Raw genomic sequence first — 24761 nt, forward strand, 5'->3', positions numbered from 1 at the left:
CTTGGGGATTGTCTTGATCACTGCCTTCTGTACAATGTCAGGAACCTCCATCCATAGTTCTTCAGGCACTTTGTCTATAAGATTTAATCCCTTGAATCTTTTTGGAACTTCCACTGTATAATCATAAGGGATTTGATATAGGTCATACATGAATGGTTTAGTGGTTTTCCCTACCTTCTTCAATTTAAGTCTGAATTTGGCAATAAGGTGTTCATGGTCTGTGCCACAGTTAGGTCCTAGCCTTGGTTTTGCTGACTGTTTAGAGCTTCTCCACCTTTGGCTGCAAAGAATCTAATCAGTCTGACTTAAGTATCTTTTTTGGTGGAATAAAACATTCTCCTCTCGACAGTAGTTCAGCAGTGAGTTCTAATTTTGGAGTTCTCATGGGAGAAGATGAACACAAATCTTATTCTGCCATTGTGTACACCTGTGGCAAATCAAATCCCAGAGACAGCTCTTCCCTCCTTGTTCAATGGTAAAGAATCCCCCTTTCATTTTCTTTCTCTAGGAGGTAACCAGCATGAGCCTGCCTGCCAGAAGAATATGAAAAAGCAGAGCAACTCAGTTAAGGGAAAGTGCTAAGACTCATAATTAAAGCATCTTTATTATTAAAGTTGATTAACTTTTAATAATTGTAATAAAATCCTGGGTTGCTTGTGTATATTCTTTTTCTGAATACAGAAGGAGGGAAATACTGTAACTGCTGGAGTGCCTTACATTTAGCCTTTCATAAAGACAGCTTTCAGAGCTATTGAAATCTAAACAGCCTTTTCACTTTTATAATATCCATACACTTATATCATGTTCAATATGTTTATTTGAGATTATTTTCTCAACTATGTCAAGATTCTGTAAATTTCATGGACTTGTTACTCTGCTAGAATACAGAATACATTTGGAAATGTTTTTGACCCAGATAATAATAACAATAAATTATCTACTAAGTGTGCTTATTGTGAGCCAAGGGCTGTAAGAAATGCTCAGCTTACAACTCCTTTAACCATCTGAAAAAAAAAAATCCATTCTGTTTTTTTTTTTTTTTTTTTTTTATGACCATATTATGCATGTTTTAAAATGATATTTAAATAGCCTAAAACAATTACCAATTACCAAATGGGTAGTAAGCAATAGGGCTTGGATCATTAAAAGAGATGCACCTGAATTTGAAAAGTGTGTTCTTTCTAGTCTACCAGAGGTGAGAAGTCTAGTCCTTGTGTGCTGCTATGCCTGCTGAGTCCAGATGGGACATAAATTTGTGTTCTCATGTTCTAAAATACAGAGTCTTAAATGAGTATGATCACATAGTTTTGCGTTTTGTGACTGGTTTATTTCACTTAGCATCATATACTTCACTTAGCATCATATACTTCAGTTTAATCTATATCACTGTTTGTTTCATAACAAGTAAGTTGTTTCATGGGGCTTCCCTGATAGCTCAGTTGGTAAAGAATCTACCTGCAAGGCAGAAAACCCTGGTTTGATTCCTGGGTCAGAAAGATCACCTGGAGAAGATCACTCCAGTATTCTGGCCTGGAGAATTGCATGGAATTTACAGTTCATGGGGTCACAAAGAGTCGGACACAACTGAGCGACATTCACTTCACTTATGTTCTTTTATGGGCTTCCCCAGTGTCTAAGTTGGTAAAGAGTCTGTCTGTAATGCAGGAGACCAGGGTTCAGTGCCTGGGTCAGGAAGATCCCCTGGAGAAAGGCATGACAAACCACTCCAGTATTCTTCCCTGGAGAATTCCATGGACAGGGAAGCCTGGTGGGCTACAGTCCTTGGGCCACAAAGAGTCAGACACGACTGAGTAACTTATACTTCTATTTTCACATGTTGTTTTATAATGAGTATGTGCATCAGGAAGGAGGACCACATGGTGATGATGATATGAGTATGTGCATGCTCAGTCCCTCAGTCATGTCTGACTCTTTGTGATCCCATGAACTGTAACCCACCAGGCTCCTCTGCTCATGGAATTTTCCAGGCAATAATACTGGAGTGGGTTGCCATTTCCTACTCCAAGGGATCTTCCCTACCCAGGGATCAAACCCTCATTTCTTGTGTCTCCTGCATTAGCAGGCAAATTATTTACCACTGCGCCCCACCTGGTGCTGATGCAGCTGGTCTATAAGTGAACCTTGTAAGGGCAAAAGCACAGATAGATGGTTTCTCAGAGGTCACTGCCATTTATTTGAATTGATATGTGGGATAAAACCTATTGAAAATACTTCCTCTCTACTAAAGTGCCTTTATAACCAAAATGTATACCCTCTTTACTACTAGTAGGATGAGTGAGCAGAAAGTGCCCATTGCTTTTGTTGTCCTTCAATTCCCTAGAAATTTCCAATTCTAATAATGCCTTTGGCCTTGGAAGAATCTTGGTCTTCCTTAAATTTCTCAGATAAATGTGTCCTAAAATATCTCCTATGATACTTGTTGAAAAGTTTCCTCTCATCCTGAAAGCTGAGAAGAGGGGAATAGTTTCCAAACCGCTGCTACATATCAAAGAGCAAGACTTTTGAGTTCCACTGAATTATTTTCCAGTGTTTTAGAAAATATCAGCCAAATTCTTTTCCAGAATAAAAAACAAACAAACAAACAAACAAACAAACAAAAAACAAAAACACCTGCCATCAGCTTCCTGTAATAGAGGGAGCAACTTTAAATCCCATGGGTGGTGTAGGGATTCCTACTGTGGTTTGATTCCCATGGAATACCTCTGTTTGTGTCCTGTTTCAGCTTGCATCTGCTCAAGGAGCTTGCCAAAATGCCAACTGAGAAGGACCTGTGATCTCAGCTTCATCGGTACTCCCCATTTTATTCCAGTTCAGTTCAGTCTCTCAGTCGTGTCCGACTCTTTGCGACCCCATGAATCTCAACAAGCCAGGCCTCCCTGTCCATCACCAACTCCCGGAGTTTACTCAAACTCATGTCCATCGAGTCGGTGATGACATCCAACCATCTCATCCTCTGTCGTCCCCTTCTCCTCCTGCCCCAAATCCCTCCCAGCATCAGGGTCTTTTCCAATGAGTCAACTCTTTGCATCAGGTGGCCAAAGTATTGGAGTTTCAGCTTCAGCATCAGTCCTTCCAATGAACACCCAGGACTGATCTCCTTTAGGATGGACTGGTTGGATCTCCTGGCAGTCCAAGGGACTCTCAGGAGTCTTCTCCAACACCGCAGTTCAAAAGCATCAGTTTTTTGGCGCTCAGCTTTCTTCATGGTCCAACTCTCACATCCATACGTGATCACTGGAAAAATGATAGCCTTGAACAGATGGACCTTTGTTGGCAAAATAATGTCTCTGCTTTTTGATATGCTATCTAGGTTGGTCATAACTTTCCTTCCAAGGAGTAAGCGTCTTTTAATTTCATGGCTGCAATCACCATCTGCAGTGATTTTGGAGCCCCAAAAAATAAACTCTGACACTGTTTCCACTGTCTCCCCATCTATTTCCCATGAGGTGATGGGACCAGATGACATGATCTTAGTTTTCTGAATGTTGAGCTTTAAGCCAACTTTTTAACTCTCCTCTTTCACTTTCATCAAGAGGCTCTTTAGTTCCTCTTCACTTCCTGCCATAACGATGGTGTCATCTGCATATCTGAGGTTATTGATATTTCTCCCGGCAATCTTAATTCCACCTTGTGCTTCATCCAGCCCAGCGTTTCTCATGATGTACTCTGTATATAAGTTAAATAAGTAGGGTGACAATATACAGCCTTGACGTACTCCTTTTCCTATTTGGAACCAGTCTGTTGTTTCATGTCCAGTTCTAACTGTTGCTTCCTGACCTGCATACAGGTTTCTCAAGAGGCACGTCAGGTAGTCCGGCAGCTACTTGTTTTGGGAAGCAGTATAAGGCCATGACTTTACAGGATCTGTTCCGCTTTTTAACCCCAACCTCTCTAATATATGATAAAGACAATAAATGCAAAAATCCATCTATACTTTTTTTAGTACCTTTTTAAATGGCCTGCTGTGACAGTTCTATACCTCATGGCAATGAGCTCTGCCAATGACATTCTCTGACTTGGAGAATGTGAATGTGATACAAACAGAGTTAACAGGGAAGAAGAGACTCAAAGGATGTCTGCTGTTAAAAACAATGGTTCCCAGAGCTGTACTAACTCTGAAACTAATGTGTTACTCCTTGATTGTTGAGTTTTCTTTTTTTTGTCATTGTTACTTTCTTAATGTCTTTTTAATATCTCCCTATTAACTAGAATAAACCTGAATTAATCTTGATTTCTTGGAGCTTGAAAAAGTCTAATACTCAACTATTCATGCTTGAGGATCAAGACTTAATAAGTTTGGCAGATTCTGGTGCTATTAAGGCCATGGGCTCTACTCTATTGATGACTGGCCTGGCCATAGTAGGTCAGAACTGGCCCCGAATTAATTCACCTTCATATTTGTTCATGGTGCCTGTACTTAAGAGCTATGCTATTTCATATTTAATTCTCCAGAAGAAATTTCAAACACTTATTTTAATTATTCTTATCATAGTCCCCCAGCAGCTTTTTTAAAAAGTGCATGCTTATCCAATCAAAAACAATTATTGAGAATTTCTAAACTTACCTTTGTATCCCTACTTATTTGCTTAGAGGAAAAGTGGCCATCCACCTCCAAACTATGTCCCCTAACCACTATGCCCTTAACCCATATGTGTGCTTTGGATATTAGGGAATTTTCCCTCTCCAGTGCATCCTTTCAGAAACCTCAAGAATATTGCATTTTTTCTATATTACAACCTTATCTTTTCTTTCTTTTTTATATTTGTTTTCCATGCTTTCAACTCTGTCATTCATCTCTCACCCCATTGACATTTCAGAAGTTTCAGCTTCCTTTCCATTTTTCCATTATTTATCTCCATGTGTCTTATACCACTTTACTAAGTCATGATTCCTACATTTGTGAGGGGTTAACAATGTCTGAATTTTCTCCTTCATATGGATTGGTGAAAAAGGGAGATGGTACTAAATATGGAGGTGTTCTGAAAATGTAAAAATTTTTGTGAGTTTTTTATATTACCTATAGAACTATCTCACTTTCATTTTTATACAATCAGAAACAAATTACTAAATGGTGAATTTCCCTCAGACATAAAGGCCACTGCATTTAAAAACAGGTCCTTCATTTATATTTACTCAGTCACACTCCATTTCTAAGAATATCATCCTTTTTCACCTGTATAAAATGCATTTCTTTTGAACCTATACTCAGTTTGTTAAAATACAAAGGTAAATAGAAACTCTGAATATTAGTCGTCATAATAATGAAATCATCCACCTCCAAATTTTGATGAGCAAACCAGCATGTTCAGTTTTCCATTAAGATAGAAGAATAGCCATCTCACTCAAATATTTTTATTTATACTATCGAATTAATATCGCTGTCACAGTGACCTTTACAACCTACTTAAACTTAAAGTCATCTGTAAACATCATCTACCAAAATGTTTCCCAGAGCTATGTTCTGTGCTTACCAATTGACTTTTCTGCCCATTTAGATCTAGTATAATCAAAGTTTATAAGATGCTTCTTCCTTTAGGGGGGAAAAGCCTCTCAATCATCTTGTATTATTAGCTGAAACATAAACTGTAGCATTTACCTGGATATAAAGCACTTGGATAAAGAAGATATATACTTTAATGGGGATTCTGGACACCAAAGATTGACTGCTAAATACTCCTGTTGTCTGCTAGTAGTATTGTCAGATTAGCTTTCTACGTCTCATTCCCTTCACCATTCTAAAACTGAGATTAAAGCAGTGCCAGATTTCACATTTGAGATTAATTTAAAAGAAGTAAAATTATAAAAGAATATATATAAAAGGGCAGGCAAATAATTGAAAATGTTTCAAAATATATATAAAGGGGCAGAAAAATAATTGAAAATGTTTCAAGATTTTCAGACATTCAATGAATGGGATAGAGAATATCCTTCATGAAAGGAGAGAGAGTCATAGCCGATATACTTCTATATATAGAAAAGGATAATAGCCACAAAACATTTTCCTTAAGAGAGAATCACCATCATATTTTGAATAAGTTTCAAAGAATGATTTCTGCTTCATTCCTCATTTTCATCTTTCTACCAAGAAATCTATGTATCTTTGATTATACCACACCAAATATCTGCCTTAGGGATAAGTAACTTTTTGTCTTAAGAAATTGATGTCTTAGTTCAAAAGGGCTCTCCCTTTAATTGATAGTCCTTTAACTAAGTCATGTAATTTTCATGCTTGGATAGAATTTGAATCACCAGTCCTCATCCTTTAAAGTTCACCATCTGACATGTCACAATAAAGAACACATAATTTATTGCTTAAAAAAAAAAGCCAGTAATTTATAGCTTTAAGTCTCATAGAAGAGAGGACAAGATGGTTGGACAGCATCACCAACTCAATGGATTTGAATTTGAGCAGCCTCCAGGAGACAGAGGAGGACAGAGGAGCCTGACGTGCTACAGTCTATGGAGTCACAAAGGGTCGAACATGGCTTAGCAATTGAACAGCAATATTCAGAGCCTTTTAAGTTTCAACTTCTCTTTTGAATGATCAACATTTTCTAAATCATGACATTCATTCAAACGACAAGAGAATCATGAAAATGATTCCTTGAATTAATTTTAGGGAAAAGGGGTGGGGGAGAGACAAATTAGTATAGTGGGATTAACATACACACACTTCTGTATATAAAATAGATAAACAAGGACCTACCATATAGCACAGGAAAGTATACTCAACATTTTATAATAACATATAAGGGAAAATAATCTGAAAATATGCATATAAAAAATTAAGGAAAAAATGTTGCTAACAACACATTATTAAAATATAGGTTAATCATTCATTGGGCTCCACTGATGGTTCAGACTGTAAAGAATTTGCCTGCATTGAAGGAGACCTGGCTTTAATCCCTGGGTCAAGAAGAGTCCATGGAGAAGGGAATGGCAACCCACCCCAGTACTCTTGCCTAAAGAATTCCATGGATGGAGGAGCATGGCTGGCTGTAGTCCATGAAGTCACAAAGAGTTGTACACGACTGAACTACTAACACTATAACACTAATCATTCATTACTTGTTTATTTCAGAAAGATTTGCCAACATTATAGTCATTTAAAGAAACTGGCTATTTTTTTTTTTTTTTTTTTTTTACATTGATGAAGTTTTCACTTTATAGAAAAAAATAGACTCATTGGCTCAATTTATTTTGGATGTGCATTTTTTTCAATATTTAAAATTAAAATGACATTTGTGACATGACAAATTTGGATTTTATTTATTTGAAATCTTGTACCTCTGAAAATGGCTTGAAGGACCTATGAGAAATGTTTGCTACTAAAATGAATAGAGTTAATAAAAACCAGTTAACAGAACACTGTTTAAATAAACTTACAAAGCACTATTTGCAAATAAAGATTTATAAATTCAAAGACTTTGGAGATTAAAACTCCAGCTCTCTACATAGTAGTTATTTGACCTTGAATTTCAGAGAATAAAATAATTTCTGTTTCATATTCCATAAAGTGAGGATTTATGATGCACTGGTCATAGCAAACACCCTCTTCCAACAACAAAAGAAAAGACTCTATGCATGCACATCATCAAATGTTCAACACCAAAATCAGACCGATTATATTCTTTGCAGCCAAAGATGGAGAAGCTCTATACAATTGGCAAAAATAAGACCAGGAGCTGACTGTGGTTCAGATCATTAACTTTTTATTGCCAAATTCAGACTTAAATTGAAGAAAGTGAGGAAAACCACTGGACCATTCAGGTATGACCTAAATCAAACCCCTTATGATTATACATTGGAAGTGAGAAATAGATTTAAGGGACTAGACCTGATAGACAGAGTGCCTGATGAACTATGGACAGAGGTTCCTGACATTGTACAGGAGACAGGAATCAAGAATATTCCCAAGAAAACAAAATGCAAAAAAGCAAAATGGCTGTCTGAGGAGGCCTTACAAATAGCTGTGAAAAGAAGAGAAGTGAAAAACAAAGGAGAAAAGGAAAGATATACCTATTTGAATGCAGTGTTCCAAAGAATAGCAAGGAGAGAAAAGAAAGCCCTCCTCAGCGATCAATGCAAAAAAATAGAGGAAAACAATAGAATAGGAAAGACTAGAGATCTCTTCAAGAAAATGAGAGATACCAAGGGAACATTTCATGCAAAGATGGGATCAATAAAGGAAAGCAATGGTATGGACCTGACAGAAGCAGAAGATATTAAGAAGATGTGGCAGGAATACACAGAAGAACTGTACAAAAAAGATTTTCATAAAAAAAAAAAAAAAAAAAAAAAAGATTTTCATGACCCAGTTAATCACAATGGTGTGATCACTCACACTCACCTCAAGCCAGACATTCTGGAATGTGAAGTCAAGTAGGCTTTAGGAAGCATCACTATGAACAAAGCTAGTGGAGGTGATGGAATTCCAGTTGAGCTATTTCAAATACTAAAAGATGATGCTGTGAAAGTGCTTCACTCAATATGTCAGCAAATTTGGAAAACTCAGTAGTGGCCACAGGACTGGAAAAGGTCAGTTTTCATTCCAATCCCAGAGAAAGGCAATGGAAAGAATGCTCAAACTATCACACAATTGCACTCATCTCACGCTAGTAAAGTAATGCTCAAAATTCTCCAAGCCAGGCTTCAGCAATATGTGAACTGTGAACTTCCAGATGTTCAAGCTAGTTTTAGAAAAGGCGGAGAAACCAGAGATCAAATTGCCAAAATCTGCTGGATCATCAAAAAAGCAAGAGAGTTCCAGAAAAACATCTATGTCTGCTTTATTGACTATACAGAGCCTTTGACTGTGTGGATCACAGTAAACTGTGGAAAATTCTGAAAGAGATGGGAATACCAGACCACCTGACCTGCCTCTTAAGAAACCTGTATGCAGGTCAGGAAGCAACAGTTAGAACTGGACATGAAACAACAGACTGGTTCCAAACTGGGAAAGGAGTATGACAAGGCTGTATATTGGCACCTTGCTTATTTAACTTATATGCAGAGTACATCATGAGAAATCCTGGGCTGGAGGAAGCACAAGCTGTAATCAAGATTGCTGGGAAAAATATCCATAACCTCAGATATGCAGATGACACCACCCTTATGACAGAAAGAGAAGAACTAAAGGGCCTCTTGATGAAAGTGAAAGAGGAGAATGAAAAAGTTGGCTTAAAGCTCAACATTCAGAAAACTAAGATCATGGTATCTGGTCCCTTTATTACATGGCAAATACATGGGGAAACAGTGGAAACAGTGGCTGACTATTTTGGGGAGGCTTTAAAATCACTGCAAATGGTGATTGCAGCCATGAAATTAAAAGATGCTGACCCCTTAGAAGGAAAGTTATGACCAACCTAGATAGCATATTAAAAAGTAGAGACATCACTTTGTCCACAAAGGTCCCTCCAATCATGGCTATGGCTTTTCCAGGAGTCATATATGGATGCGACAGTTGGACTATAAAGAAAGCTGAGTGCAGAAGAATTGGTGCTTTTGAACTGTGGTGTTGGAGAAGACTCTTGAGAGTCCCTTGGACTGCAAGGAGATCCAACCAGTCCATCCTAAAGGAGATCAGTCCTGGGTGTCCATTGGAAGGACTGATGCTGAAGCTGAATCTCCAATACTTTGGCTACCTGATGAGAAGAGTTGACTCATTGGAAAAGATCCTGATGCTGGGAGGGATTGGGGGCAGGAGGAGAAGGGGATGACAGAGGATGTGATGGTTGGATGGCATCACTGACTTGATGGACATGAGTTTGAGTAAACTCCGGGAGTTGGTGATGGACAGGGAGGCCTGACGTGCTGCGATTCATGGGGTTGCAAAGAGTCAGACACGACTGAACGGCTGAACTGAAAGTGAGGATAAAAGCAGTCATGGCACGATATTGTGAGAATTATCCTTCTTACGACACCAAAGTCTAAGTGACCCAAGGGATCACAAAGTAGAAATTGCTGGTTTAGTACTCAAATGTTATCCTTCAGCCCCTTAAACACTATAATACTTTCCTCAGTAAATAGGTAGTTGCTTATAATGAGTCAGATTTTAAATGTTTTTCATGACCAGAATATTTTACATGTAAAAGACATATCTCCTAGGAACTCTCTCTAAAACTATACTTGAAACACTGTTAATTCCCTTCAGGTAATATATTGCTTTTTTTTTTTTTTTTATTGTTTATCTGTTAATGTAATACTTAGAGGGTATGGCCAGTTTAGACTATGAGATAAAACCAGTTTTCCACTCAACTTGAGAGTTTTATTTTGTTTTTAGTCAATGCATTAATTGAGAGAATATGCAGTTTGGAATAAGTTGATAGAAACAAGTCTAATAAGTTACCTCACTGAATTTTCACTCTTTTAGTCCTCATGGCATAATTAGGAAAGAAAGGGTTCCAACAAAATTAATTCAGTTCAAAGGTTTGTTTAGGAATGTAAAGAGGAATCTAAGGATGAACCATAGAGAGCAGGGAGGTGAGAGGTTAGTAACTGCTGGGAACCACCCACAGCTGCCAGACTGGAGAGGGAAAGGGGAGTAATAGTGTCACCTGAAACTTAGAAGGGTAGGATGGGGTGGGAGGTGGGAAGAAGGCTCAAGAGGAAGGAGATAAATGTATACCTAGGGCTGATTCATGTTGATGTTTGGCAGAAACTAACACAATACTGTAAAGCAATTATCCTCCAATTAGAAATAAATTTGTAAAAAAATAGTGTCACCTATTAAAGTAGCTATCAGCATCACCAGCAGCTCTGGTACCAGGACAGAAGGTGAGTGGGGGGCTGTCCTGGGGAAACAGAAGCCATACCGGAAATGCTGTTAACAGAGAAAGTGAGGTGAGGACCATTCCAGCTGCTTCCTGCCTTGCGAACTTCACAGGGCATCCCTCACTGGGCGACCTCAGCTGTGGCACATGGTACACACCACTCACAGATGTCACCTTCTTAATTCATGATCACTGCACCACAAGTTGTTACACATTTAATTTCAGAAGCTGCAGATCATTTCCCAGACTAACACAATCAAAATAAAGCTTATGTCCACTGACAAAGTACAATGCACTGCTAAGCTACTACCCTTCCGAGGCAGGAAGAGCAGCCTACTTTTATGTATTAGGGATGCCACCATACTACTCCTCCAATACAGGTGCATATGTCATTCATGTGGTCATCCTTTCTAAGCTGATGCTCCCCTCTGCTCCCTCCTATCACAAGACCAGGAATCTCAGTGGAAGAAGCATAAACTGACCCATTAGTGGATGATGCCAGTGGTACTCTTACAACCATATTTAACAAAATGTAACCAATGCTACAAAAGAAATAGACCTATGTCCTTCTTCTCAATTGAGTTGATTTTTGAAAGTGTCACATTTAATTTTCTCACCGGGTTTTAATGACAAGCAGCTCATCTACAGCCTCTGGGTGATGGAAGTTAAAGAGTCACATGGGTAAGGAAACATGGTGTATACACAGCATGTGGGATGGAGTACCTCCATCTCCATTATACAGGCTGTCCATTCCTGGGCAGACTTCTGACCACTGACACATTTGTGCTCACTTCTCATCTGGCTTCATGGTTAAAGTCCTGAGAAGTGAAACTTTTCAGAAGGTAGCTGCCTCTTTTACAAAATTGCCAACTTTCAAACACAACATAGGCATTATAAATTCTTCATGTCGCCTTACGGCATGATGAATCTTTATTTTAATACTGCTACATTCCTATTAATAATTACCATTATGAACCAAGCCAGCAACTTCAAAATTCTTCAAGTGCTTAATAGAAAAACCTTCTAACAGTAGTTACCTTTTCCCTCAATTTGTAGGTAATTAAAAGTATATTTTGAATGTAGAACATGTAACAGCATATAACTTTACAATATGTTTATGCAGTAACTTCTTCGTAAGTCTGTTAGATTTTGTCTGATATTTAGGTGATTACAAAATAAAAAGCTGGAGAATACTTTTTTGAAATGTTAGAGGAATACCCAGTCATTGACTGCAGAGTGAGGAGCTGGTGACTCCAGGGGTTTAGAAGCTGTTGCTTCCCATCACATTACTTTGTTTATTCTACATGAGTATGAAATGAATCCAAAAATAATCTGGAAACTTAAAGCATTAACAGGAATTTGACCATCTACCCATTTATTATTAATATAATAGATGATTTTAGTTATCATTTCATTTTACTAATACTGAGGCAGGGGATGGATGAACCCCAGGCTGAGCAGCTGGTATCTGTCCCCTGTGAGCCGATACTCCAAGTTATCGGCAGGAGCAAGGGAGAAGCTAAGTCCTGCTTAGACAGAGGGTGAAGAGGCCACATATTTCTCATTCTTGAGGTCAAGGAGACCTCCCAAACTACACATTTCAGAAAGGTTTCTCAGAAGTCAGAGAAGGGAAGGGGAGGCAGGCCATAATACGTACTTCTTCCTAGAAATCTCTGCACTATGATCCATCTTTTTCTGAAACATGTGTCAGCAAATAGGGAATAAGAACCCAGAGCCAGAGGAAGCAAGATGATTGGCCAGAAGTAAATTCAGATCTGCCCCATGTAAGTGATTTTCACTACCCCAAAGGTATGACTCTCTGAGCCTGCCCGTGTGTGTCTATCCACATGCACCTTTTTCCTTCTAATAAACATTTTACTTGTTTTTACTACTTTCCATCTCTTTGTTGAAATTCCTTTCTCCAAAGCAAACGATCTGGGGCCTTGTCACTGTCACTGGCCCTCATGGTCTAGTGGCTAGGTTTCAGCGATCTCACTGCTGAAGCCTGACTTCAATCTCTGGATAGGGAATTGAGATCCAGCTTCAAAACTCCATAGATAAAGACCATCTGCAATCAATACCTTACGTACACTATGGCTTTGGTTCCTTTATTTATACTCTTTACTCAAAGTATGCAATATAATGCAGTGATAACTACCCACTTAACACACAGAGTATCTCTAGTATTCACAAGCTCATAGCATATTGTTTACATCTGAGACTTATTTGTGAAAAATGTTGCTTTAACAATTTTAGAACAAAAATCAAAATCAGGTGACATTTACTCAGTTATAGGCAGTTATAGGGCAAATGTGTATACTCGTCCAGCAATCACCATAGCAACAACCCCCTAATTGCTTTTAAATAGTAAAAGGTGCCTTTGTGGAAACCAGTTCATGTATCCACAGTTAACTGTATGTCAACAAAGCATTAATGGATTTTTATTTCTTTAACAGGAGGTTCTTTAAATGAAAGAAAATCACCTTTGCAATTATTCATTCAAACTTTCCGAAAAAATAAAACATGTCAAAGAAAAAGTATTCTCCAGCTTCCAAAGAATGACTGGCAAACCAGAATCTCTTTACATATTAATGTTTTCTGTGCTTGTATTGTCTGTAGAGATAAGATCTTAAGGCAATACTTGTGTCACTTGTTTTCATTGCTTTCCTATGATTACTTTATACAGATTCATATTTTAGTGTATTTTCTGTGATAAGTTTTTGAAATGGCATCCAAAGGGAATCATATGATGCATTTATTTTATTCCTGAAACATTTTGTAGGTTCAATTCAATCAATGTGTTTTATGGTTTAAACCCCTTGAAAAATTCAATGTTCCAACAGCTATAGTCTCTGGACACTCATTGTCACCTCAGCCAAATAAAATAACCTATTTATGAATTTAAATCATAATGCCATTTGCTATACCTCAGAAATAGCTTTAAATACTAAAATATAGAGAAAATGCTGATAGTGTATATGCATTTCTTTTTCAATTTAAAAAAAGAGTTTTTTTCTCTTAGGATGGAGAAATGAAGCAGTAAGATCCAGAAGAACAGGCATCGGTATATCTAGCTTACTTTAAAATAGCTGAATGACAACAGCAAATTAACTTATTTTAAATAATATTAAATCATTGATTTGGGGAGGAAACGTCTGAATAATTACACACAATTTTTATTTAACACCTAGATATTGTCATTTTTTAGTCAGAAAACCAGAAGAGATGCAATCAGATCCAGGGGTCCCCTCCTGTCAATGTATATTGCCTGGCATCATGGGAGCCCCTTAGAAGTCACAGCCCACTGAATACCTGGATCAGAAGCTGTTTTGTAACAATATCCAAGTTGCTTATATTCATTTTAAAGATTCAGAAACACTGGGCTAGATCTAAAGAATTTTATGCAATTTTCACCAGTTATTGATTAACTTTAGCATAACCAGAAAGTTTGGGGTATAGTTAATTATACATGCATTTTTTTCTCACTCTGAAAATGTCTGGAGGTGAATTTTTGAAAATTTCATACTAAATATGGTCACGTCATACTTAAATTACATTTTGTGTAGGCAATTAATGATAATTAAGGTAATTCCAACTATTAATATCAAAGACCTTGGATAGTTAAAATAAAGTCAAAGACATTCAAACACTTACAGGATATGTTCTTAAAAGTCCATTAGAGCAATTCACAGGATTTTTAAAAATTCAAGGTGAATGATACTTTTTGAAAAATTGAAGTCACCATTTTAAGTTACATAGAGGCACCATTAAAAATAAATGTGATTAAAACATTTTATTTGCTTAGCTGCTTTGTGAGTATTTATTTTATGGCACCGTGTAAGAGCACAAAAATCATTTAATGGTATAGATTCCAGACAATCTTTTCTAACATAATTAGCATCTTGGCTAGAATGTTGAGCACTTGTGAGTTTTATCCCATTAAGTGCTAGCTAACCAAATTATTCTAGACTATCTGGTTTCTCCAAGTAGGACTTGAGAGGCTTATTAACTCTCTTTAAATAAATTTCTGCTTCTATTCCTCCTGGAGCATGCTACATTAAAAATGACCACAATATAGCCCAGATAAGATAAGGCTGACAGTTTGGTGTACCTTCTCTTATGACTCTTAGTTGTATCCTTTTATTTGAAATCAATTGTATCTTCTCTATTCACATCATATCCCTATGGATAGAACCTCACATAAACTCCTTGTACCTCCTGTAAAGTGGTAACAGGATGAGATGTCCCTGTCTGTGTAATCAATATGTCACATGATCAATATTTTAAAATAGTATGTATTGAATATGTCTTGAAAGTTGCTGAAACCCAAGTCACATTTTCGGTGATTCATTTCCAGATCAACAGACAGGAGGAGATAAGTGTAATTGCATTTATATGTAAGGAAGATGTTCACATTTTGCAGATATCTACATTCCTCTAAGAAAATGGATTGCTTACAAGGTATTATATAAAGCACAGAATAAATACTGAACTAAAAAGGCATGTTATAATACATAAAATCAGTAGAGCTTATTGCCTGGGAACTTTATGTTAGTTGCTCAGTAGTCTTTGGCTCTCTGATACCATGGACTGTAGCCCACCAGGCTTCTCTGTGGATGTAATTCTCCAGGCAAGAATACTGGAGTGGGTAGCCATTTCCTTCTCCAGGGGATCTTCCTGACCCAGGAATTGATCCAGGGTCTTTGGCATTGCAGATGGTAAAGAATGCTAAAATGTTAAAGCATCTGCTTTAATATCAATTTATATATAAATATATAAACTAAATGTAAATTTATAATACAAAATGTCTCAAGGGTTCTATATAAAGTTTCTTTTTTTTCTTTCTTCTCTTTCTTTCTATCTATGTCAATACCCAGATATTTAATTGAGCACTTGTTGTGATCCACGTGTTTTCCTTATTGCTGAGGATGTATCGATAATCAAAAAGCTCCTGCTCTCATGTCATTTGCCTTCCACTGGGAAATCAAGCAAAACATTATATATGATGGCAGAGTAGAAGGATGTGCACTCATCTCCTGTGAGAACTCAAATAGTGCAACTCGCTGCTGAACAACTGTCTACAAGAGAATGTTAGATCCCACCAAAATAAATAAATTAATTAATTAAATAAACCTTACGTCCATGGGCAAAGGAGAAGCCCCAGCAAGATGACAGGTGGGGTGAAATTGCATTTAGAATCAAGCCCCATACCCACCAGAGACACTCGGAGGGCTCAGACAAACCTTGTGTGCATCAGGACGCAGAACGCCACAGAGACTGAGCCAGAACTGTGTCTGAGTGTCTCCTGAGAAGGTACAGGTCAGAAGTGGTCTGTTGCAGGGGCAGAGCCTCCGGGAGCAGCAGACCTGGTTATGGCATAGGCCTTCTTGGAGGAGGTCACCATTAACCCCACAATAGAGCTGCCAGAACTTACACAGGACTGGGGAAACAGACTCTTGGAGGGCACAAACAAAACCCTGTGTGCACAAGGACCCAGGAGAAAGGAGCAGTGACCCCAAAGGAGACTGCACCAGACTTGCCCATGAGTGTCCGGGAGTCTCTGGCAGAGGCCTGGGTCAGCAGTGGCCTGCTTCAGGGTTGGGGGCAATCAGTGCATCAATGCATGCATGGGACCTTTTGAAGCAGGTTTTCATTATCTTCATTACCTCCACCATAGTTTGGACTCAGGCAAAAAAAAAAAAAAAAAAAAACAGGGAGGGAACACAGCCCCACCCACCAAGAGAAAATTGGATTAAAGATTTGCTGAACATGGCCCTATCCATCAGAACAAGACCCAGCTTCCCCCTCAGTCTCTCCCTTCAGGAAGCTTCCATAAGCTTCTGATTTTTATCCATCAGAGGGCCAACAAAATGAAAATCACAATCACAGAAAACTAATCAAATTGATCACATGGACCACAGCCTTGTCTAACTCAACAAAACTATAAGCTGTGCCATGTAGGGCCATCCAAGATGGATGGATCATGGTGCAGAGTTCTGACAAAATGTGATCTACTGGAGAAGGGAATGGCACGCGGCTTCAGCATTCTTGCCTTGAGAACTCCATGAACAGTGTGAAAAGGCAAAAAGATAGGACACTGAAAGATGAATTCCCCAGGTCAGTAGGTGCCCAATATGCTACTGGAGATCAGTGGAGAAATAACTCCAGAAAGAATGAAGAGATGGAGCCAAAGCAAAAACAACACTCAGTTATGGATGTGACTGGTGATGGAAGTAAAGTCTGATGCTGTAAAGAACAATATTGTATAAGAACCTGGAATTTTACATCCATGAATCAAAGCAAATTGGTAGCGTTCAAACAGTAGATGACAAGCATGAGCATCAACATTTTAGGAATCAGTGAAATAAAATGCACGGGGATGGGTGACTTTAACTCAAATGACCATTATATCTCCTACTGTAGGAAATAATACCTTAGAAGAAATGGAATAGCCATCATAGTCAACAAAAGAGTTCAAAATGCAGTACTTAAATGCAATCTCAAAAACGACAGAATGGTCTCTGTTTCTTTCCAAGGCAAACCATTCCCTGTTACAGTAATCCAAGTCTATGCCCCGACCAGTCAAGCTGAAGAAACTGAAGTTGAATGATTCTATGAAGACCTACAAGACCTTCTAAAACTAACAACCAAAAAATATTTCATTTTCATCATAGGGGACTGGAATGCAAAAGTAGGAAGTCAAGATATACCTGGAGTAACAGGTAAATATGGCCTTGGACTACAAAATGAAGCAGGTCAAAGACTAACAGAGTTTTGCCAAGAGAATGCACTGGTCATAGCAAACACTAACTTCCAACAACACAAGAGATGACTCTATACATGGACACCACCAGAAGGTCAATACTGAAATCAGATTGATTATATTCTTTGCAGGCAAAGATGGAGAAATGCTATTATACAGTCACAGTCAGACTGTATAGCATCAGGCTCATTGTTATGAGCCACAGTCAGATCATGAGCTCCTTATTGCCAAACTCAAAATGAAATTGAAGAAAGTAGGGAAAACCACTAGACCATTCAGGTATGACCTAAATCAAATCCCTTATGATTATATAGTGGAAGTGACAAATAGATCCAAGAGATTAGATCTGGTAGACAGAGTGCCTGAAGAACTATGGACAGAAGTTCGTGACATTGTACAAGAGTCAGGGGTCAAGACCATCTCCAAGAAAATCAAATGAAAAAAAGACAAAATGCTTGTCTGAGGAGGCCTTACAAATAGCTGGGAAAAGAAGAGAAGTGAAAGGCAAAGCAGAAAAGGAAAGACATACCCGTGTGAATGCAGAGTTCCAAAGAATGGCACAGAGAGATATGAAAGCCTTCTTCAGAGATCACTAGAAACAACTAAAGGGGGGAATATATATATATATATATAATGGAAAAGATTAAAGACCTCTTAGAGAAAATTAGTGATACCAAGGGAACATATGCAAAGATGGACACAATAAAGGACAGAAATGGTATGGAACTAACAGAAGCAGAAGATATTAAGAAGAGGTGGTAAGAATACACAGAAAAACTATACAGAAAAGTATAGTTGTGATAACCACAACGGTGTGATCACTCACCTATAGCCAGATATCCTGGAATGCAAAGTCAAGTGGGTCTTAATAAGCATCACTATGAACAAAGCTAGTGGAGGGGATGGAATTCCAGTTGAACTCTTTCAAATCCTAAAAGATGATTCTGTGAAAGTGCTGCATTCAATACACCAGCAAATTTGGAAAACTCAGCAGTGGTGACAGGACTGTGAAAGGTCAGTATTCATTCTAATCCCAAAGAAAGGCAATTCCAAAGAGTGTTCAAACTACTGCACAATTTCATTCATCTTACATGCTTGCAAATCAGTGCTCACGATTCTCCAAGCCAGGCTTCAACATTATGCGAATCATGAACTTCCAGATGTTCAATCTGGAATTATAAAAGGCAGAGCAACCAGAAGTCAAACTGCCAACATGAGTTGGATCATCAATAAAGCAAGAGAGTTCCAGAAAAAAACATCTATTTCTGCTTTATTGACTATGCCAAAGACTTTGACTGTGTGGATCACAACAAATGATGGAAAATTCTTCAAGAGATGGGAATACCAGAACACTTGACTTGCCTCCTGAGAAATCTGTATGCAGGTCAAGAAGCAACAGTTAAAACTGGACGTGGAATAACAGACTCATTCCAAATAGAGAAAGAAATACATCAAGGCTGTATATTGTCACCCTGTTTATTTAACTTATATGTAGAGTACATCATGCAAAATGCCAGGTTGGATGAAGCACAGGCTGGAATCAAGATTGCTGGGAGAAATATCAATAACCTCAGATATGCAGATAACACCACCCTTATGGCAGAAAGTGAAGAAGAACTAGAGAGCCTCTTAATGAAAGTGAATGAAGAGAGTGAAAAAGTTGGCTTAAAACTCAACATTCAGAAAACTAAGATCATGGCATCCAGTCCCATCACTTCATGGCAAATAGATGGGAAAATAATGGAAACAGTGGCAGACTTTATTTTGGGGGGCTCCAAAATCACAGCAGATGGTGAATGCAGTCATGAAATTAAAAGATGCTTACCCCTTGGAAGAAAATTTATGACCAACCTAGACAGCATATCAAAAAGCAGAGACATTACCTTGCCAACAAAAGTCTGTCTAGTCAAAGCTATTGTTTTTCCAGGAGTCATGAATGGATGTGAGAGTTGGAATATAAAGAAAGCTGAGCACCGAGGAACAGATGCTTTTGAACTGTGGTGTTGGAGAAGACAATTAAGAGTCCCTTGGACTTCAGGGAGATCCAACAGGTCCATCCTAAAGGAAATCAGTCCTGAATATTCATTGGAAGGATTAATGGTAAGCTGAAACTCCAATACATTGGGCACCTGATGCAAATAACTGACTTATTTGAAAAGACCCTAATTCTGGGAAAGATTGAAGGTGGGAGGAGAAGGGTCAGCAGAGGTGTTTGTATGGCATCACCGGCTCCGTGAACATGAGTTTGAGTAAGCTCTGGGGTTTGGTGATGGACAGGGAAGCCTGATGTACTGCAGTCCATGGGGGCACAAAGAATCAGACATGACTGAACTGAACTGATGGATATAGATATTGTTTATATATATGCGTGTGTGTGTGTGTGTGTGAATGTGTATGTAGTCAGTTGCATAAGAGAACTTGTATGTGTTTGTGTATGAATTTGTGTGTAGTCACTTACATAAAAATACTATGAAAAAATTTAATCAGGATTCTGATGGCAAGTGTTATTTTAAGTTGAGATTGACTGGTTTGGCAAAGTTACTCTATGACTGAAATGAAAATAGAAATGAATGCAGTTAAGGAATGAATCCCATAGTTATCTGGGAGAAGTGCTCATAGACACAAGAAAGAACAAGTGCAAAGGAATATGTGAAGCTGACCATTGTGGCTGGAGATTGTGGGAAGAAATATGGACAATAGGAGAATTGAAGGAGAAAGAAATAGACATTGCAAGTTAGGCCATAATGCACATTTTAGATTTCATTTTGAATGCAGCGTTTTAAAAATGTATAATTCTGACTGTTGTGAGAGATGACGATATCAGAAAATAACAGCTGGGGCAGTCTGACTAGTTAAGTTGTGACTGTAGGAGCTGGAGCCACAAATTGTACATGATAGCAGATTGGTGAAGGGATGTACTCAGATTGGGATATATTTAGAAAGTAAAGCCAATGGAGTTACACAACAGGTAGATGTGGGCTTGAGAAAAATAAAGCAGTCAAGAACAGCTTTCATTATTAGCAACTGAATGAATCAAATTGCCAACATCCAGTGTATCATAGAAAAATCAAGAGAATTCCAGAAAAACATCTACTTCTGCTTCATTGACTATGATAAAGCCTTTGACTGTGTGGATCACAACAAACAGTGGAAAATTCTTAAAGAGATGGCAATACCAGTCTACCTTACCTGTCTTGTGTGAAACCTGCATACAGGTCAAAAAGCAACAGTTAGAACTGGACATGTGACAAGCAACTTCTTCAAAAGTGGAAAGGATTATGTCAAGGATGTATATTGTCACCCTGCTTATTTAACTTATATGCATAGTACATCATGGAAAATGGTACAGTGGATGAAACACAAGCTGAAATCAAGATTGCCAGGAAAGATATCAATAACCTCACACATGCAGATGACACCACCCTTATGGCAGAAGGCAAAAAGGAACTAAAGAGCCTCTTGATGAAAATGAAAGAAGAGAGTGAAAGAGAATCAATGGTACTTCCAAGCAGAAATGAATAGAGATATAGCCATCTGAATCTGATGTTGAATCAATACAAAATACTGTTAAAGCCAAAGAACTTGTTGAAATCACCTAGGGAATGTACGGGCTTCCCTCGTGGCTCAGATAGTAAAGAATCTGCCTACAATCGAGAGACTTGGGTTTGATCCCTGGGTTGGGAAGATCCCCTGGAGAAGGAAATGGCAACTCCCTCCAGTATTCTTACCTGGAGAATTCCATGGACAGAGGAACCTGGAGGGCTACAGTTCATGCGGCCACAAAGAGTCACACACAATATGAGGACTAACACTTTCACTTTCTTTCAGGGAATGTAAGCAACTGAAGAAAGGGAGAGGTCCAAGATTATAAATACTTATGTAGTCAAGTCATGGATTTAGGACTATATAAACTAAATATTGTTTGCATACAACATGAAAACATGTCATTGAATATTCTTTAAAAGTTACTGTTTCACAAATTTTCCAGAAATTACACTGTCAGGTTTAGTTGAAGCTGGTAGATAGATCACATGATAAAATCTACATCTACTATTCTAGAAAAAGGAATAATTGATAAATATATCAAATCTATCAATACATGTATATAATGGTATACATAGTATATACATACATATATATCTCCAAACACAGAAAGATGCAGATATATACACTATAAAACTACACAAACAGAGTCATTTTACATGTATATGCATATATGATCATTTTGGTAAAAAAAGAAGTGCTCTAAAGATTTGACATAATTTCATCAAATTAAAATTGACAAATACCTTGCAAAATTTATATGAAAAAACAAAGGTCCTAGAGTAATCAAAACAATTTTGGAAAAAAGAACCAAGTTGGAAAATTCATATTATCTGATTTTGAGATTTATTAAAAAGACATATTTAATCAAAATAATACAGTATGGGCTTAAGAAAGGACATATAGATAAATGAAACAGAATAGAATATCAACTTTCAACAAATGATCGAAAATCAATAGAGAAGACTCTTGAGAGTCCCTTGAACTGCAAGGCAATCAAACCAGTCAATCCTAAAGGAAATCAGTCCTTAATATTCATTGGAAGGGCTGATGCTGAAGCTGAAACTTCAATATTTTGACCACCTGATGCAAAGAACTGACTCATTGGAAAAGACTGAGAAAGATTGAATACTGGGAAAGATTGAAGGCAGGGGAAGGGGATGACAGATGAGATGATTGGATGGCATCACCAACAAGATGGACATGAGTTGGAACAAGTTCCAGGAGTTCAGGGAAGCCTGGTGTTCTGCAGTCCATGCAGTTGCAAAGAGTCAGACATGACTGAGAGACTGAACTGAACTGAAGTCAATAGAGAAAAGATTCTACCTACATCACTAAGTGGTGGAGCACCGGATATTTTTATGCAAATAAGTATACATTGCATAACATACAAAAATAAAGTTGAAATATGAATGAGTAAAAATAAAAATTATAAAACTTCTAATGGAACCAATGGGAAATAAATTGCTCCTTTATTATTTGCAAATATTTACATGTAGGCTATAAAAGCATGAACCATAAGAGAAAAAAATAATAAATTAGTCTTCATCAATAAACATAAAACTTCTGCTCCTCAGAAGACAATGTTAAAAAAGAAATAATAAATGCATGAGAAATAGTCTTGGGGAAAATATTAGCAAAACATGCATAAGATAAAGATTTCAATTCTAAAATATATAAAGAACTTGGATAAAAATATAAACAAGCTAAAAAAGAGATACAGATAGTAAATAAGCATATGGCAAATATGCTTAAAGTCATTTGTCATTGTAAAAATGATAATTAAGAGCCCATTGAGATACTACCACCCAGTACTAGAATAGCATAAATTAAAGACTAGGACAAAATACAAGTGCTGCTAAGAATGAGAAGAAGCTGGAGTTCTCACATAATGCTGATGGGCCTGCAATGCTACTTTCACATGCAATGGAACAGCCGAGCAGTTGAGAGAGATGACAAGGCCTAAAACATTTGCTTTCTGGCCCTTTGTAGGACAGTCAGTTTCTGCACCACCCTTATAGTCACCATAAGAATACCTATGACACTAAAGATATACTCAATTTCATCTAAGAGGAGAAATAAGATTTTTTTTTTTTCTTTTTTTTCCCAGAAATGTACTACTTCTTTGTATTCTGCTCATTAGACAAATAAAATTAATTAAAACCAATAAAACACATTTTAAATTAAATTATATTTACACATGTATATACATACTGCTGCTTTTTGTTGTTTTGTTTTTTTGTTTTTGTTTCATTTAAGCTGGCCTTTACCTCTAACAGTATTTGACTAAGATAGAGAGTTTTCTTCACCTCCTGGATTGAAAGATTTGAGAGATGGCAATAATGCACTTTCACAGAAACACCCCCAAAACTAACACTGTGCATTGTTTGAAGAAAATACTTTCTGAGTATTTTGTACCTCAATTTAAGATTGTTGTTGAAGTAATTTTTTTTCTATTGTTTTAAACATGAATTTTTGGTTGACACAATAATTTTTTTAAACACGAACTCTTTATTCACACAACTATTTTTTTTTAAACATCTTTATACCTTCACTCTAGAGTAGCTTGAAGCTGGGTGTGAATTTGCCCCAATAGGGGAAATAGGGCAATATCTGTAGATACATTGGGAAGGTGCATTTCTGGTTGGGGAGGGGGTCATACTACTAGCTTAGGAGCCACGGAAACTGCAAAACATATTACAGTGAACTGGGCATTCCCCACAACAAAGACTCATTCCACCAAAATGTCAATCATGATGAGACAGAAATTCACGCATAAGGTTATGGTAAGAAACAAAGTAATTACCATTGGGGGGAACAAAACTACCCCAAAATCACTATCTCCATTTCAGCTTTCATTGTGTCTATGCCAATTTCAGCGTCCTCCCTAAAGTAAAATGATAGGAGCATGTTTACAACAGATTTCTTGTAATAGGCAATGTAATAGAACGTAGCTTTAGGAAATTTTCAGCAAGTTTCAGGAAATAAAATAATTTTCCTGCTAGCAAAACAAAATAACCTAACAGGTTATTGCTGTTGTCGTGTGTAGCACATATCTTAAGGTTTTCATTATTTCCAGGTTCTCTTTTTATCATGGTTTTGATGCTGTTCCATTTTATTTAAAACCCTTGTATGGTTATCATCTTTCTAAATTCCATATATATGCGTTAGTATAGTGTATTGGTCTTTATCTTTCTGGCTTACTTCACTCTGTATAATGGGCAAAAACCACTACAATATTGTAAAGTATTTAGCCTCCAACTTATAAAAATAAATGGAAAAAAAAAAAACAACAAAACCTTGTATGAACACATGAAAAAGCAGTTCCAAAGGCAGTTGCGTAACATGAATGTGTCTTTGGCTAAGGATGACTATATAGGTGTCCTGCAATTTGCATTCTTAATTAGTGACTACATGTATTTGTAATTGTAAGGGTTGCTTTTTTTTAACTTCATGTTGTAATTGTGAGAATAAAAAAAAAATTAAAAATATTAGAATTGTGACATAGCCTAATGTCTACAATTCTGTCTGTATTATTCTTTAATTTTTACAAACCTTTAGTAATGATTTTGTTTTCTACAGTAATTTTTAGTTATCTGTCTTAATATTTGTACTGCCAATCTATCTTCCTAGTGAGTTAATTATATGATCACTCTCAACTA

Source organism: Cervus elaphus, chromosome 28 (genome assembly GCF_910594005.1).
Source record: "Cervus elaphus chromosome 28, mCerEla1.1, whole genome shotgun sequence".
NCBI classification, from domain to species: domain Eukaryota; kingdom Metazoa; phylum Chordata; class Mammalia; order Artiodactyla; family Cervidae; genus Cervus; species Cervus elaphus.